The sequence below is a fragment of the Pleurodeles waltl genome, chromosome 11 (assembly GCF_031143425.1).
Source record: "Pleurodeles waltl isolate 20211129_DDA chromosome 11, aPleWal1.hap1.20221129, whole genome shotgun sequence".
NCBI lineage: Eukaryota > Metazoa > Chordata > Amphibia > Caudata > Salamandridae > Pleurodeles > Pleurodeles waltl.
In genome coordinates this window covers 50,188,678-50,204,407 of record NC_090450.1, presented here as the reverse complement: position 1 = coordinate 50,204,407, position 15,730 = coordinate 50,188,678, and the positions used below count along the sequence as shown (strand labels likewise).

The 15,730-nt window shown below is 45.5% G+C and overlaps 1 protein-coding gene across 1 annotated transcript in view; it reads left to right on the top strand.

Moving 5' to 3' along the window:
- The window catches only part of SLC2A2 (solute carrier family 2 member 2), a 141,499-nt gene that overhangs the window by 104,995 nt on the left and 20,774 nt on the right, over window positions 1-15,730 (top strand). The window lies entirely within an intron of this gene.

Genomic DNA, 15,730 nt, shown 5'->3' with positions numbered 1-15,730 from the left:
GCAAATAGATAAATACAAGAGGTTTCAAACTTAAATATGTTTTATTAACACATGATAAAGATAAAGACCTCTAGTGATTGCTCAAAGCTTCAAACAAAGTGCAAAATATTTTAGCCTAATTTATATGAATGCATATTATACCTTTGATCACAGAATGGGAACATTCTGAGCTACTAAAATGGCACGCTCTATTAATCTCTATTCTCAGAACTCTGTAAGCTATTACATTTGTGCAGATACACTGAGATATCATGGAAACATCCTCACCTCTCTGAGAAGTGCATGAGGTGCTGATCGTCTGCATGCACTGTGTACTGCCTCCCTGATTGGCTTTCCATGCTCACTTAAGTGACCCATTGTAGGGAGGCGAGCAACTGTACCCTACCAAAAGAAGAAATTGTAGGTATTGTTAATTTCTTGAATTCTTATGAGGCTTTCCAGATAGCATAAAAAATTAGATACTCTGCAAAGAATGTAGTAACTACACGGAGACCTCCACAGGGGCTAGACCAGTGGAAACAAATACATACTACTAGATATTTGTATGCCAAATGTAGGTCTTAAATTCAGCCCTGTTGTGAGTGTGTACTAATTGCACCAGCAGCATTAAGCCACTGAACGCATCCTGGAGGTCCTCTCAAAAGCTGATGTCACCAGGGCTGCTACAATATTAAAAGCCTCAAAGATGCAGATCATCCTCTGCTTATAAAAAAATCCTGGCTGGTGACAAGAAAGTGAAGATATCAACTTACAATGACATATCTTGGCCTCTGCTTTTTACCCAGTAAGGAAGTGTTCAATTAAACGTTAACAATAGTGACAGAAGATTATAGTAAAAATGGATGTAGTGCACAGTAATGACAGTAGAATCAGTGCCCTACTTTTGCAGTGTAACACTGCTATATAGGATTGTACCCAATGCAACCTCAAGTTGCTCAACTAACTCCATAAAAGCTCAATTTAAACATAACTTTAGCTTTCTAGATGTTATTAAGTAACTAGAAACAAACAAGGTAATCTGCTTTGTCAAATCTGTTAACTCTTGCTAAACTGAGTGAATGGAAATGGAAACCATGTCTGTGCACCAGTGAGAAATTCACTACAGAATGTGAAGTATCTTTTCAGATGTTCTACATATTTTTATAATAGAATTTGGTTGCACTTTTATTTGTAATTGGAAAGGTGTATTTTATCAGCAGTATCAGCCCCTAGGAATTGCAAGTGACTCAACTGTTCAAAAAGGCTAATCTTGACTCTATGGTTGTCAATAACTAGCAACCAATCAAATGTCTTCCAGCATGGATTAGTTAACTGATATGTTTGAAGATGTTTGGGAAAAACTGAATCCTGACACATCTCCACATCTATGATTATATATGGTTAAGGTGAATAAATTGGCTGTTTTTCACTGAGGGTTTTTTAGTTACATTAAATTGACATTGAGGGCCTTATTATTGGTGGGCGGCAAAAACTTTGGGTCGGAAAACCACCACTCCGGTTTTCTGCCCGCTGGCCCTATTACGAGTGTCCCGCCAGCCCAGCAGGAAACAGGCCACAACAATGACATCGAGCTGGTGGCAATGTTGCGGTACGCCAGCTGCAACAGGACCCGTTGCGCTTTTCACTGCCTGCAATTCAGGCAGTGAAAACGGTGATGGGGCTGTCCATGGGGGCCCCCGCATGCCCATGCCAAGTACATGGGCAGTGCAGGCGGTCCGGCACCCCGTCTCCACCAGCTTATGCATGGCGGTGGAACCGCCATGCAAAAGCTGGTGGAGAGGTGACTTGTAATCCTCTGGTAGATTAAGACCACCGGCACCGCCAGGCTGTCGTACTGCCACTTTGGCGGCGGTCTGAATGCCACACTCGTATTAAGGACCTGAGAGTGAAGTTTGAGTTGTCTATGATGTCACTCAGAATGCCTAAGTGAAAAACATCCTTGTTATTCCCATTTTACCCATCTATAATGATATATGATGTATGGCCCATTCAAATCATCTAGTCCAGCTTTCAACAGCTATGCAGGGGCAGAACAGTAAATAGGGGCCCATACATAACATGAATTTTCCTTCCAGTCCCACATGTTAAACGAACCTGGGGCCAGATGTAGCAAACTTCCAAATTGCGACTTGCAATTTGCGAGTCCCATCGACTCGCAAATTGCAACTCGCAATTTGGAATGCAGTACGGTGTCTCAGACACCGACTGCGACTCGCTATGGGGTCACAATGACCCACCTCATGAATATTCATGAGGTTGGTCGCAAATTGCGGCACCATAGCGAGTCAAGGCACTCGCAAACATGGAGGCCTGCTGTAGTCAGCAGACCTCCGTGTTCGTGACTGCTTTAAATAAAGCAGTTTTTTTTTTTTTAAGTGTAGCCCGTTTTCCTTAAAGGAAAACGAGCTGCACTTAAAAAAAAAAACGAAACCTTTAGTTTCGGTATTTTTTCAGGGCAGGGAGTGGTCCCTTGGACCACTCCCTGCCCTGAAAAAATATTTTTGGGTCCATTCACAACGTGGAAGGGGTCCCATGGGGACCCCTTCCAATTTGCGAGTGGGTTACCATCCACTTCAAGTGGATGGTAACTGCGACTCCATTTGCGACCGCGAATTGCATCCCACTGCGAGTCGCAAATAGGAAGGGAACACCCCTTCCTATTTGCGAGTCGGAAATGCATTTTGCGAGTCGGTCCCGACTCGCAAAATGCATTTCTGCATAGGAAACTCACATTTGCGACTCGCGAGCGGCAATTTTTGCCATTTGCGAGTCGCAAATCGTTTCCTACATCTGGCCCCTGGTCTCTTACATCTGTGCCGTCCCACCCTCATCCCACCCAAAGCTATGCTAGAGCCAGCACTTCACTGACAGCCTCTTAGAGGGCTCTGTCAAAGCAAGGTACTCCTTTATGATGTAGAAACAGACGGGAAAACTTTTGTTTCCTACTGTTGCTATGTAATTGCAGTAAAAAAACATTTAGAATTCAAGATAATGGCTTCCAATGTAAGCCATACATAACCCTTGCTTTATTCTCAATAAAGATGCCTTTTTATTGCAATATAGCAGCTGATATGTTTTGATCTGATAATGTGCTAATAGATGATTTGGTGACTGCAAAGACAATACCATTACTCATGCAGACCACAATTTAAGAATGACCTCTAAATGAATGCATGTAGTCAGAGGTTTATTTCCTGTTCTACAAAATGTTGTAAAAGGTCATCAGTGAGTTGTATCAGTGAACCACATGTTGGCTGCCTATGTATTTGTCTGCAGTAAAAAGACATATCTTCGATATCTAACAGAATTATCTTTTGAGAGACAAATAATAGATGGGTGTGCTGGACTCTCCTTCCCCCTAACATACTCTGGGTCATTTGTTTGCACCCAGATAAATCCACGAATGTGCACCCCAATAAACTGATTTATACGCATTAATTGGAGAACAATGCAAGACAATCATGCCACCACTTTACACTATCTAAAAAGATATTCTTCAAGAGGAAACAAAGTCTTGAGTACCACTAGCTCATACGTTTGACTCGCAGAAGCGATATGGCTCTTGATGCTAGAAGTGAGTCACTCTCTTGTGGTGCATCATCTGATGTGAGTATCCAGAGGTCACTGGGTGCCCCTGAAATGATTTCTAAAGCATCATTAATGACAACATAAGACAATTCTGCTAACTGTGGTAGAAACTGTGAAAGTGCACTGGTAAAAATGAGCATACTGATCCTTTGAAAATTGTAAACAATTTAGAAGAAGGAACTGTACTTTGTAGGGTGATGTCAAAGGGCTGAACATATTCATCAATATCCACAGCATCAAGAATAACCAATGCATTCAATATGTTCATGCGAGCACTGTTTTCTAATTCCTCATTTAGTAGGAACAAAAAGTGTAACAATAAATGCAAACACCTTAACATTTTTCAATTGTCTCTCTACTGCAACAATAACACAGACCAGCATGAGCAATACTGGTTCCAAGAATAGATACTTTTAGAAAATGTATTCATTGCTGCTTATCAGCTACAATTGATACCCAAGGAGTCGAAAATGAACTGTTTCAGTTAAACATTAACAAGACTAAAATAAACCTCTTTTATGCATTCCGAAGATTCATTGTGGTTAACTGGCTTACATAAATGCTAAAATCAAATTGCTTTTTTGTTCATTGAATGCTTTATAAAGCATTTGACAATATGAGTTGCAGTTCTCCTCAGCAAATGTAGTACAGGATGGGTGAAATGCCAGTAACTCTCCTCAGTAGAATGGAAAAATTGCTATAGCTCTTATTTCTTCTGTTTGTGACACCCATCTGCTCCAGCAGCATGTGTAGTCAGTAAAGATGGAGGCTCATGTCCTGCCCTGGACTGCATATTACATGTACTGCCCCTATTTGCGCTGCAGTGTACCCTTACCTAGGTGCACCTGGCAGAGAGCAGAGCAGTGTGCCCAACTACACAAAACATTGTGCCCGTAGCACAGGTGAGAACTCTGGAATGCATCAATGGAAACTGGGCTGCAGTTTGAAACTGTGACTCCATCTTTCATTGGAGCTGGGCTAGCCTCTATTTGAACTGTGTGAAAAGAGTCACCCCTGCAGTGTACTACTACACTTGCTTGCACAGAGATGTCTGGCAGATCCCTCTGACCTCCCCCACCCCGCCGCTGCCTAGGCATGTCCTCAGTGACTAACTATGTGTCACCTCTATGTGGCACAAAATGTCCACAAACACAGTTGTGCTCTGACCCTAGCTTCCCTCTTATCCTTATAAGGCAATACGTTTTCTCCATGCATTTCCTAAGCCCTCCATGCAGGCTCAGTCATTCACTCCAGACTCAGTCCTAGAAAATGTGATTAACTTGTCCTTCCTTCAAGACAGAGATGCATTGTCCAGGCTTCATCCTGGGCGCACTAATAATAGCATACAGAAGAATTACCCTGTTGCATCCACTGCAAATTCTTCTCTCACATCATAGGGAAGAGGACTCTACAATGGAAAAGCTTTCATTCACTTGAAACAAGTGGCTTCAGAGCACACAGAATTCATGAGAGAAAAGTGGAAGAAGCAAATTTCTTCTGGAAGAGGGTGGCTTTAAAAGGCTTCTTATGCTTTGTTAGATATCTATTTTCACAGACTTACAGCGGGACAGTTCCATATCAGAGGACCCGCTATGGAGAAGGTTATCCCCCCAGTCAAGCTATTAGTGAACTTGGGGATGGCCAGCATCAACTGACTCAGAGATGATCCGGTCTAGAATTCCTGAGCTATGATAGAATGTTGTAGTCCAGCACCTAGGACTCAATTTGAATATACTCAGTTTCAGCGGTGGCCGCCACAAATCTCAAGGGGAGGGGCGAGATGAGCGATGAGAGGATAAAGTAAAAAATATAATAATAAAAAAAGCCACTTACCTTTTTCCGTTGCCACCGCCGCCTCTTGCCACGTTATTCCTATGGTCTTCTTGTCGTCGCTGGGACACCAGCACATGCTCCCCAGCAATCCTGGTGCTGCTTTCATGCCAAACCTAGCATGGAAGCACTGCCAGGATTGGTCTGATTGGCTTGAACTGGCACTCAGACACAACCCTGGGCTGTGTACACAGATGGGCTAGAGAAACGTAAGTGCGCATGTGTGTTTGACCGGCGTGAGACTGCCAGCCAAACACACATGCAGACTTAGAGCACTCCACTCCTCCCCCTCCCACCTCCCATGGCCCAGCCCCACCCCACCCTGAGCACGCTGCTGGCTGAGCCAGCAGGTGAAAGATAGATGAAAGATAAAACAATAATTAAATATTGTTTTATCTTTCATCTCCTGGCTTAGCCAGGGGGGCGACGCTCCTTCGTCATTGCAAATGAGCCTCCCCAGTTTAGTCTTAAACATATCAACAATATTAAAAAATGATATTCATGACAACGTCATATTATAATTTCATGTAGAAAATAAACATATATACACTAAGGTGGTTTATCTCTGCATCAAGAACCCCCACCCCACCCTTTGTTTAATGCTAATCGTGCTGGTCTCAAAAACAGAAAATCTAAAAAAGGACTGCAGATGGAGGGCACCCTAGTTGATGAGGACTGGATACTAAAAAAGAAAGTGTTGATGATATACCAAAAAATTTAAGAAAATCATTATAAGTTTTAAGATTATAGTGATGCTCAACTAACCTAACGAAGTTAATCTATTATTAGTGTATCCTGAATCTTCCTGCTTGTACTTTAGCCAGTCAACTCTACAAAAATACATGAGGGCCTGTGAGTGACCATGTGCATGTGTAAAAAGTGGTAATGAGTACGCAAAAGACAAACAGGTAATTTACAATTAAATCAACCAGAAGTTGACCATATATTGAATAGTCCTTCACCGACTTGGTTGCAGGAGGATACACTGCCTGTTCTTGTGGCAACGATGTGTACTGGCTCAACAGCTGTATTTGGCTGACAGTGTTAACTTGACCCAGAGCAGACAGTGTATGATCCCTAATTTGTAGTGTCCCACTCTTTCTCTGCTAATAAAACAAGCACTAACAAATGATTGACTGGAATTGTCTGCCAGCATTTAGCTTTGTTAAAGCTTGTCTAGTTTTGTCATAGGTTGTGTAAGCTGTTATTGTTGGTTGAATTGCCAGGCACTCACCAATACTGAACAAAACATTGCTAAAATCATAACAATGTTTTGTTCTAAAAAAGCACACATTCCCATAGTAGTGCCTGGCATATAAGGGAACTACTTTGTGTCTGGATGTGCTTCTAGTGAAACAGCAGAATGTCATCTCTCACAGTGAAGAAAGTTACATGCACTGAAAGAACCAAAGGTTAAAGTAATGTCATAGTTAGGTGAATATGACAATGACAATATTAATGCTTTGAACTCAAAAAACACAGAAATTCACCAGTTATAGTTTGCAGAGCTAACTATAACTTGGACCTCCTCCATGCACCACTTTTGACCTTTCATATTAAATCATTTATGACATATTCCATGACATCATTCATGACAACACTGATGGCATCTCAAATTACATCATTGACCTAATTAATGACCACTGATGGCATCACAGACTGACATCATCCAGCCATGTCCCCCCCCCTCCCAAGCATTCTTGGGCCTCATCAACCAAATGCCCCAGGACCAAATCTAAGGGGATGGGGCATGCAGCCACCCTCCCGAGCCTTAATAGGCTCTGGGGACCTAATCCCCCAGGCAAAAATAATAAAAAGAGGGGAATGGGGCAAGATGCCTCCCTCCCATAGCCTTATTAGGCCAGGGGAAACCCTTCCTCTGGAACAAAACCAATAAAAAGGGAAGGGGACTGTAGGGCCCCCTTCCCCAAGCCTTCATCGATCCTGGGGAGCCCCCCATGGCCTCCATTTTAAATAGGTGGTGTCCTGGTGCCCACCAGGGCACCCACCATACACAAGTTGGGGCCATAGTGGAGTCCCAGGGCCCCTGCCGCCCAGCCGGCTTTGCTCCCACCCAGAAAGACCACCTATTTATGCTGCTCTTTCTGGGTGGGAGCAATATGTTGATCTGTTCGATGCCCACATCAGTGCGGGCAGGGAACCAGATCATAAGTCTGCTCCCAGCTGGCAGGAGCCTTTGTAAAGCTCCCACCCACAGGGAGCAAACTTTGTGTTTGTCACATTAGGCATGTGGGCCGTCCCCGGAGGATGGGGTCCTCATGGTCAATAAAGATTCAGGGAGGCTGGCCATGTGGTCTCCTTCCCTCTTAAAAATTTTATCAGCCCCAGGGGATGGGCCCCTAAGCCTTTGAAGACTTGCGGAGGGGAGCTGCATGACCACCTCCAATTTTTGGACTTTTTGGCTCCATGGGAGGGCACTCCTGTGCCCATGATGGCTCAGGATTGATGCCTCATGGCTGCCTCCATTTAATTAAAGAAAGCAACACTGGGGGATGAGGTCCCCGTGGCCTTTGAAGGCTTGGGGAGGGAGGCTGCTTATCCCCACTCGCCTTTTATGGACATTTTGGTCTCAAGTGGGGCTCTCTGGGGCATATAATGGCTCGGGGAATGAGGCCATGTGCCCCCTTCCCTTATGGAATGCAGCCCTGGGGTGGGCTACCCGCGGCATATAATAGCTTGGGGAGGGTTGCTGTGTGCCCCACTCCCCTTAAATAAAAACTGCGGCTCCTGGTCCACATTATCTTTTGTTTTTCAATTTGTCAGTTGTAACATGGGATCGTAGCAACGATTTCCATTTTTATTTCAATTTTGGTCCGGGAGGGTCCCTCTGGGTCTCCCACATGGGGCCTAGGTGGAAATGGTATTATCCCTATCCTTATATCTTTTTTTTAAAAAGTTCAGGACAGGAGTAGGTCCCCAAGTCCTGTAATGGCTGCCAGGAACATTTCTCTGATGTTGCTGGCAGCCAGTCAGAATGCTCGCTCCCACCCATAGGAGCAATTTGGCCCAGGGAGAAAAAATCTCCCTGGGCCAATCAGAACATTCTATTTTTGAACTGGTGCTCCAGCAAGAGTCTCGCAAGACTATTGTGGACCCAACTGCCCTGCTACACAAATGCTTTTAAACCTTAATTTCTAAAAAAAACTCCTGAACAGATTTACACCACATCACAAAAAACACAATCTGTGGACCAAGATCTAACTTCCTGCCAAATTTGGTGTCATTCCGCTCAGCAGTTTTCGTGGTAATGCTTCTTAAAGATGTCTATGGAAAATGCATGGGGATTTAGTGTTTTGGAACTCCCCTTTTGTTCTTGGCCCCCACATTACTGATCACCCCAAAACTCTCCACGCACAAGAAAGGCAAAAATGAGCATGGGTCATGGAGATTCATCAAACAGTGTCAAAGTTATTTGCAACACAAATAATGTATGTCTTCTGGAAACACTGCCCTAACTACAACTACCCAGTGGCGACTGCCCCTGGATAAAATATAATTTTAATAAAATCAATTTGGCTTAGCTCGCGCCTGACCTAAAGAGACTCCTGGAACCTAAGAATTTTAACAACAGGATTACTGCACTTCCTTCAAATCTATTGGGAATGAAGTGGAGGAGAGGTGGAGTGCCAGATTGTTCTCGAAGATGAGATTATCTTGATGACACAATGATCATACTTTTGGCCACAGCATGGCACGATGTGGTAGCAATCTTTGCTATGCATGACAATTTTGTTAAGGATAATGACAAAGACTGATGAAGGAGTTATTTTGAATTTTGTCCTATTAGAACAGTTTGCAGCTTACAGCAATTTGGACCACTTGCTTGTGTTGCATTATTTGTTTTCAGTTGCCAGAGTACAATGGATCACACAGAAAGGATTCTCAAAGTGTTGCTCAGAAAAAAATAAGGCAGTCCTGGAAACCATGAAGACAAGCTATCATTAAATCACAGAATGTCAAGTGTGGATTAGTAAAGAACTAACTTATTGTCCCATTTAACAATGCAGGAAAAAAACATTGGTATGGTATCATGTAAGAGAGAAAGGCCTGAATATGCACAACAAACACCATCATCTCAAGAAAAGCCAAGCCATTCAAATTGTTCATGCAAGCACAGCTTGCACATTTTTCATTAAAGGACCGAGTAGTGCGGAGAGGGAGGCAAGCACCTCGACATTTTTGCAGTTGTCGCTCTGGTGCATAATAATACAGAGCAGCGTGAGAAAATCTTAGCATATGTATCATTTTCTTCAGTTTATGAGCTGCAATGCTTTCCCTGGAGATGAAAATGTACTTTTTGTGACACAATTGTTAGGATTAATATAAAGCCCTATTATAAGTATTCTAAAGCCTTACTGAGGTTTAGTGGTGCTATAGAAATACAAAGATCAAATTGACCTTTTGTTAATGAAGTAATTGCTTTATGCGGTCTAGAACAAAATCAGATGCTGTTCTCCTCCGAAAATGTCAGGGAGGAGGTAGATTCTTAAAGGCCAGTAACAGTCCTTAGTAGTCAAAAAGTATTGATGAAGCCATCACTCACTGGTACGGTAGTGGGGTGCCTGACTGAGCTGGAGTCTTATTACATACAGTGACCCGGGGTGCAACAGGTGTGTTCACCCATTTCCGACTCCCCCGTGGCACTGTAGTATTCCAAAGTCAGTTTAGAGGAGGCACAGTTGCCCTGATGAATGTGTTAGTACTGGGGGACGCCCCACACTCCTCCCATGTAGCAATTAGGCTCCATAGAAAATGGTGACCAAAGTGGAATACCCTACAATAATCAATGGCAAAGTGTGTCCTTAAAAATACATGTCATATGTGTACATGTTGTATGTCTTGTCTGTGAATTTTTGCGTCTTCCTGCTTCGTTATAAGTGCTAATGAAAGCTTTGGACCCTTTGCCTAGAAAAATAGGACCTGAAACATGTCGACTTTTAGGTGGGGGGGCGTAGGATGATAACTTCCACATACTCCCTAATTTTTCCATTTACATCATACCAGTAAACACCACTAAAAAAAGGGATACCTTAGGGGTTTTTCTTGGTATTAATAGCATAAGACCCCGGGTGAAAAAAATATCTTAAATTCTCCCTGGAATATGGGTGAGCCCATGCTAGTTTGTAGGGACCACGATGAGACCCGATGATGAAGCATGACACCAGTAGGGTGTGTGCGGTCTTTAAAACAACACTGAGTGATGCCCTATAACAGGACATCACTCTATCTCTAGATTGTTTTCAATGTACTGAGATAGAGAGCAAAATCTACATGGGTAGGAGACGAGGTAATACAGATGGGGACCACAGTTGCTGTGCAACCCATTTTGTAAAACAGATGGCACTGGAGTACATACAGCACTGGTGCTGTTTTAATAGTACATTTCCTGAGGTGCATGGGGTGTGAAAGCATTTTGCCTCTGTGCCATATTATGTATGTGGCGCTAAGGCAACAGGCCGTCAGGTGAACCGCTTCCTGTTGAGCACCAAAAAGGTGGCAGACAGTCAGTGCGCCCTTTGAGGATAGCCCTATGGAGTTGGTGAAAAGAACAGCATTAACCAGTCACTCTAGTGGGATCTATGTTCCCCCTTTGAAGTATAGCTGAGGGATGCCTGCACAGTGGAAGACAGAGTGACTCCTATAATCAGCCTCTGCACCTTTCACCAATGCACTGCTCTGAGGGCAGTAACAAGTTTGTGTCTGCCCTGACACCAGCACTATATCATTAATACAGGCACTGTTCCTGTTTGGGCCCGACGCACCAACTTGAAGGTGTGTGGCGGCACAAACTGGAACATTGTATGCTACTTGTAATATGCCCTGGGGTATGCAACAGTGTATCTGGTGTTACATGGATCGCCTTCCTATATCATCATTGTTAGAAATTGGGTTTTTGGTTGGCAGTCAGGTTACCCTCTGTCCAAGCAAGAACCCTCACTCTAGTCAGGGTAAGTCACACACAATCCAAATTATCCTGTGCCCACCCACTGGTAGCTTGGCACGAGCAGTCAGGCTTAACTTAGAAGGCAATGTGTAAAGTATTTGTGCAATAAATCATACCATAACACCATATAGCACCACAAAAATACACCACAGTGTTTAGAAAAATATATAATATTGATCTGGGTATTTGTAGATTAACACAATAAAAGATGCAATAAGAATTTGTAGAGATATCACTGAAAGGTGTTATAAAGTGTCTTAAGTCTTTAAAAAGCAAACAGAGTCTCTTTCAAGCACAAAGTACCTGTTTTGGAGTGGAAAATCTCCGCAGAGGGCCGCGGAGGAGGAGATGCGTGGAAAAATGGTGTGTGCGTCGGTTTCGCCCCTTCCCACACGGACCTGCGTCATTATTTTTCACGCGAGGAGACGTGCGTCGTTCTACTGGAAGAAAAATGGTGTGTGTGTCGGTTTCGCCCCTTCACACACGGACTTGCGTAGTTATTTTTCACTCGGGGAAGACGTGCGTCGTTTTCCAGGCACGCGGGCCGACTCCTTCTGTGGGTCGCAGGATTACCAGATGTCCCAGGGTCTGTGCGTGGAATCCTAGGCTTGTAACCGGCTGCGCGTCGTTCCGGTGGGCTGTGCGTGGAATTTTCTTACTCACAGCAGGCGTCGCGTCGATTTCCTCTCTGGAAGTCGGGCGGTGTTGTCCAGGCGAGGCCGTGCGTCGAAGTTCCGGTCGCACCGTAGGTGTTGCGTCGAGCGGCGTCTTTCCGGATCGGAGTGCGGTGAATTTCTCACCGCGGAACAAGCTGTGCGTCGAATGTTTCGGCACACACGGCGTCCAGTTGAAAGAAAGAAGTCTTTTTGGTCCTGAGACTTCAGGAAACAGGAGGCAAGCTCTATCCAAGCCCTTGGAGAGCAATTTTACAGCCAGACAAGAATTCAGCAAGGCAGCAGGCCAACAGCAAGGCAGCAGTCCTTTGTAGAAAGCAGGCAGGTGAGTCCTTTGAGCAGCCAGGCAGTTCTTCTTGGCAGGATGTAGGTTCTGGTTCTGGTTTCTTCTCCAGCAAGTGTCTGATGTGGTAGTACAGAGGCCCTGTTTTATACCCAAATGTGCCTTTGAAGTGGGGGGGACTTCAAAAAGTGGCTTTGAAGTGCACCAGGTCCCCTTTCAGTTCAATCCTGTCTGCCAGGGTCCCAGTAGGGGGTGTGGCAGTCCTTTGTGTCAGAGCAGGCCCTCCACCCTCCCAGCCCAGGAAGACCCATTCAAAATGCAGATGTATGCAAATGAGGCTGAGTACCCTGTGTTTGGGGTGTGTCTGAGTGAATACACAAGGAGCTGTCAACTAAACCCAGCCAGACGTGGATTGTAAGGCACAGAAAGATTTAAGTGCAAAGAAATGCTCACTTTCTAAAAGTGGCATTTCTAGAATAGTAATATTAAATCCAACTTCACCAGTCAGCAGGATTTTGTATTACCATTCTGGCCATACTAAATATGACCTTCCTGCTCCTTTCAGATCAGCAGCTACCACTTCAATAGTGTATGAGGGCAGCCCCAATGTTAGCCCATGAAGGGAGCAGGCCTCACAATAGTGTAAAACGAAATTAGGAGTTTTACACTACCAGGACATGTAAACTACACAGGTACATGTCCTGTCTTTTACCCACACAGCACCCTGCTCTAGGGGTTACCTAGGGCACACATTAAAGGTGACCTATGTGTAGAGAAAGGGGAGTTTTAGGCTTGGCAAGTACTTTTAAATGCCAAGTCGAATTGGCAGTGAAACTGCACACACAGGCCTTGCAATGGCAGGCCTGGGACAAGGTAAAGGGGCTACTTGAGTGGGTGGCACAACCAGTGCTGCAGGCCCACTAGTAGCATTTAATCTACAGGCCCTAGGCACATACAGTGCACATTACTAGGGACTTATAAGTAGATTAAATAGTCCAATTGGGTATGATCCAAAATTACTATGTTTAAAGGGAGAGAGCATATGCACTTTAGCACTGGTTAGCAGTGGTAAAGTGCCCAGAGTCTAAAAGCCAGCAAAAACAGAGTCCAAAAAGTGGAGGGAGGCAGGGGTGACCACCTTAAGGCATGTCAGGTCTAACATGTGTCCCCCCCAGCTGAAAGTGGGGAGAGCTACCCGACCTCCTGGGAGCTCTCATCGCTAAGGCGGAAGTATCTGGAGAGACCATCAGCATTGGCGTGGTCAACCCCTGGGCGATGCTCCACCGTAAAGTCCATCCCCTGTAGGGAAATGGACCACCTCAAGAGTTTTGGATTCTCACCCCTCATCTGCATGAGCCATCTGAGGGGCCTGTGGTCTGAACTCGGAAGTGAGTCCCAAACAGGTAGGGTCTTAGCTACTTCAGTGCCCAGACCACAGCAAATTCTACTCTCTCAATAGCGCTCCACCTCTGTTCCTGTGGTAATAGTTTTCTGCTAATAAAGACTACTGGTTGCTCTGAGCCCTCCTCATTTAGCTGTGCTAGAAGAAGCCCCTATGCCATGCTCTGAAGCGTCTGTCTGCACAATAAATTCCTGGGAGTAGTCAGGGGCCTTGAGCACTGGGGCCGTGCACATGGCTTCCTTCAGAGAATCAAAGGCTGTCTGACAAGCCTCTGTCCAATTCACCAACTTAGGTTGTTTCTTGGAAGTGAGTTCTGTCAAGGGTGACACAATGGTACCATAGCCCTTGACGAATCTGCGGTAGTATCCAGTGAGGCCTAAAAAGGCTCTCACTTCAGTCTGTGCTCTAGGTGGTTGCCAGGCCTTGATAGTTTCAATCTTGGCCTGGAGTGGCTGCACCTTGCCACCACCTACTAGGTGTCCCAAGTACACCACGGAACCCTGCCCAATCTGGCACTTACTAGCCTTGATAGTCAGGCCTGCCTGTTGCAGAGCCTGAAGCACCTCCTTGAGGTGGAGCAGGTGTTCCTCCCAGCTGGAACTGTAGACAGCAATGTTGTCCAGGTAACCTGCACAGTAGGCATCTTTACCAGCTAGGACCCCGTTAACCAACCGTTGGAAGGTAGTGGGGGCATTTTTCAACCCAAATGGCATCACACGGAATTGGTAATGGCCATCAGGGGTGGAAAATGCTGATCTTTCTTTAGCACCCTCAGTCAGGCCGATCTGCCAGTACCCTGAAGAAAGATCAAATGTGCTCAGGAACTTGGCAGCGCCTAGTCTGTCGACGAGCTCATCAGCTCGGGGGATGGGGTGAGCATCTGTCCGGGTGACTGAGTTGAGACCCCGGTAGTCCACACAGAACCTGAGTTCTGGCTTCGCACCTGGGGCAGTAGCCTTAGGAACCAATACCACAGGGCTGGCCCAGGGACTACTGGATTTCTCAATAACCCCTAAAGTCAACATCTTCGAGACCTTCTCCTTGATGCTGGCCTTCACCTTATCCGACAACCTGTAAATTTTGTTCTTCACAGGGGGACTGTCACCTGTGTCAATGTCATGAACACAGAGGTGGGTCAGTCCAGGAGTAAGGGAGAACAGGGGGGAGAACTGCTCTAACAGCTCATAGCAGTCTCCTCTCTGGGTTAGAGTCAGGGAGTCAGAGAGAATGACGCCCTCCACTGACCCATCCCCTTCTTTGACAGAGAGGAGGTCGGGGAGAGGTTCATTCTTTTCTTCCATGCCCTCATCTGCGACCAGGAGCATACTGACCTCAGACCTCTCAAAGTGAGGTTTGAGCCGGTTGTGATGGAGGACCCTTAGGGGGTGCCTAGGGGTCTTGAGGTCCACTGGGTAAGTGGCCTCCCCTTTATGCTACTTGATCTCAAAGGGGCCAGTCCAGCGGTCCTGGAGAGCCCTGGGCTCTACTGGCTCCATCACCCAAACTTTGTCTCCAGGTGAGAACTCAACCAGAGTGGTCTTCCGGTCATACCACTCCTTCATCACCTCTTGACTGGCCTCGAGGTTACTCTTGGCCTGCTTCCAGAAGCATTGGGTTTGGTTGCAGAGGGCAGCATGTAGCTGACCACATCCTGGGGCGGTGACTTGGGAGCTTTCTCCCAGCCCTCTTTAACAATGCTTAGGGGTCCCTTGACAGGGTGACCATAGAGAAGCTGAAAGGGGCTGAACCCCACCCCTTTCTGGGGCACCTCTCTGTAAGCAAACAACAGGCATGGTAAGAGGACGTCCCACTTACGCCTCATGGCATCAGTCAGGCCACTAATCATGCCCTTCAGGGTCTTGTTGAATCTCTCAACAAGCCCATTGGATTGAGAATGATAAGGGGTGGTAAACCAGTAGGTCACCCCACACTCATCCCGCATGGACTTCATGTATGCAGACATGAAGTTTGTGCCCCTGTCAGACACA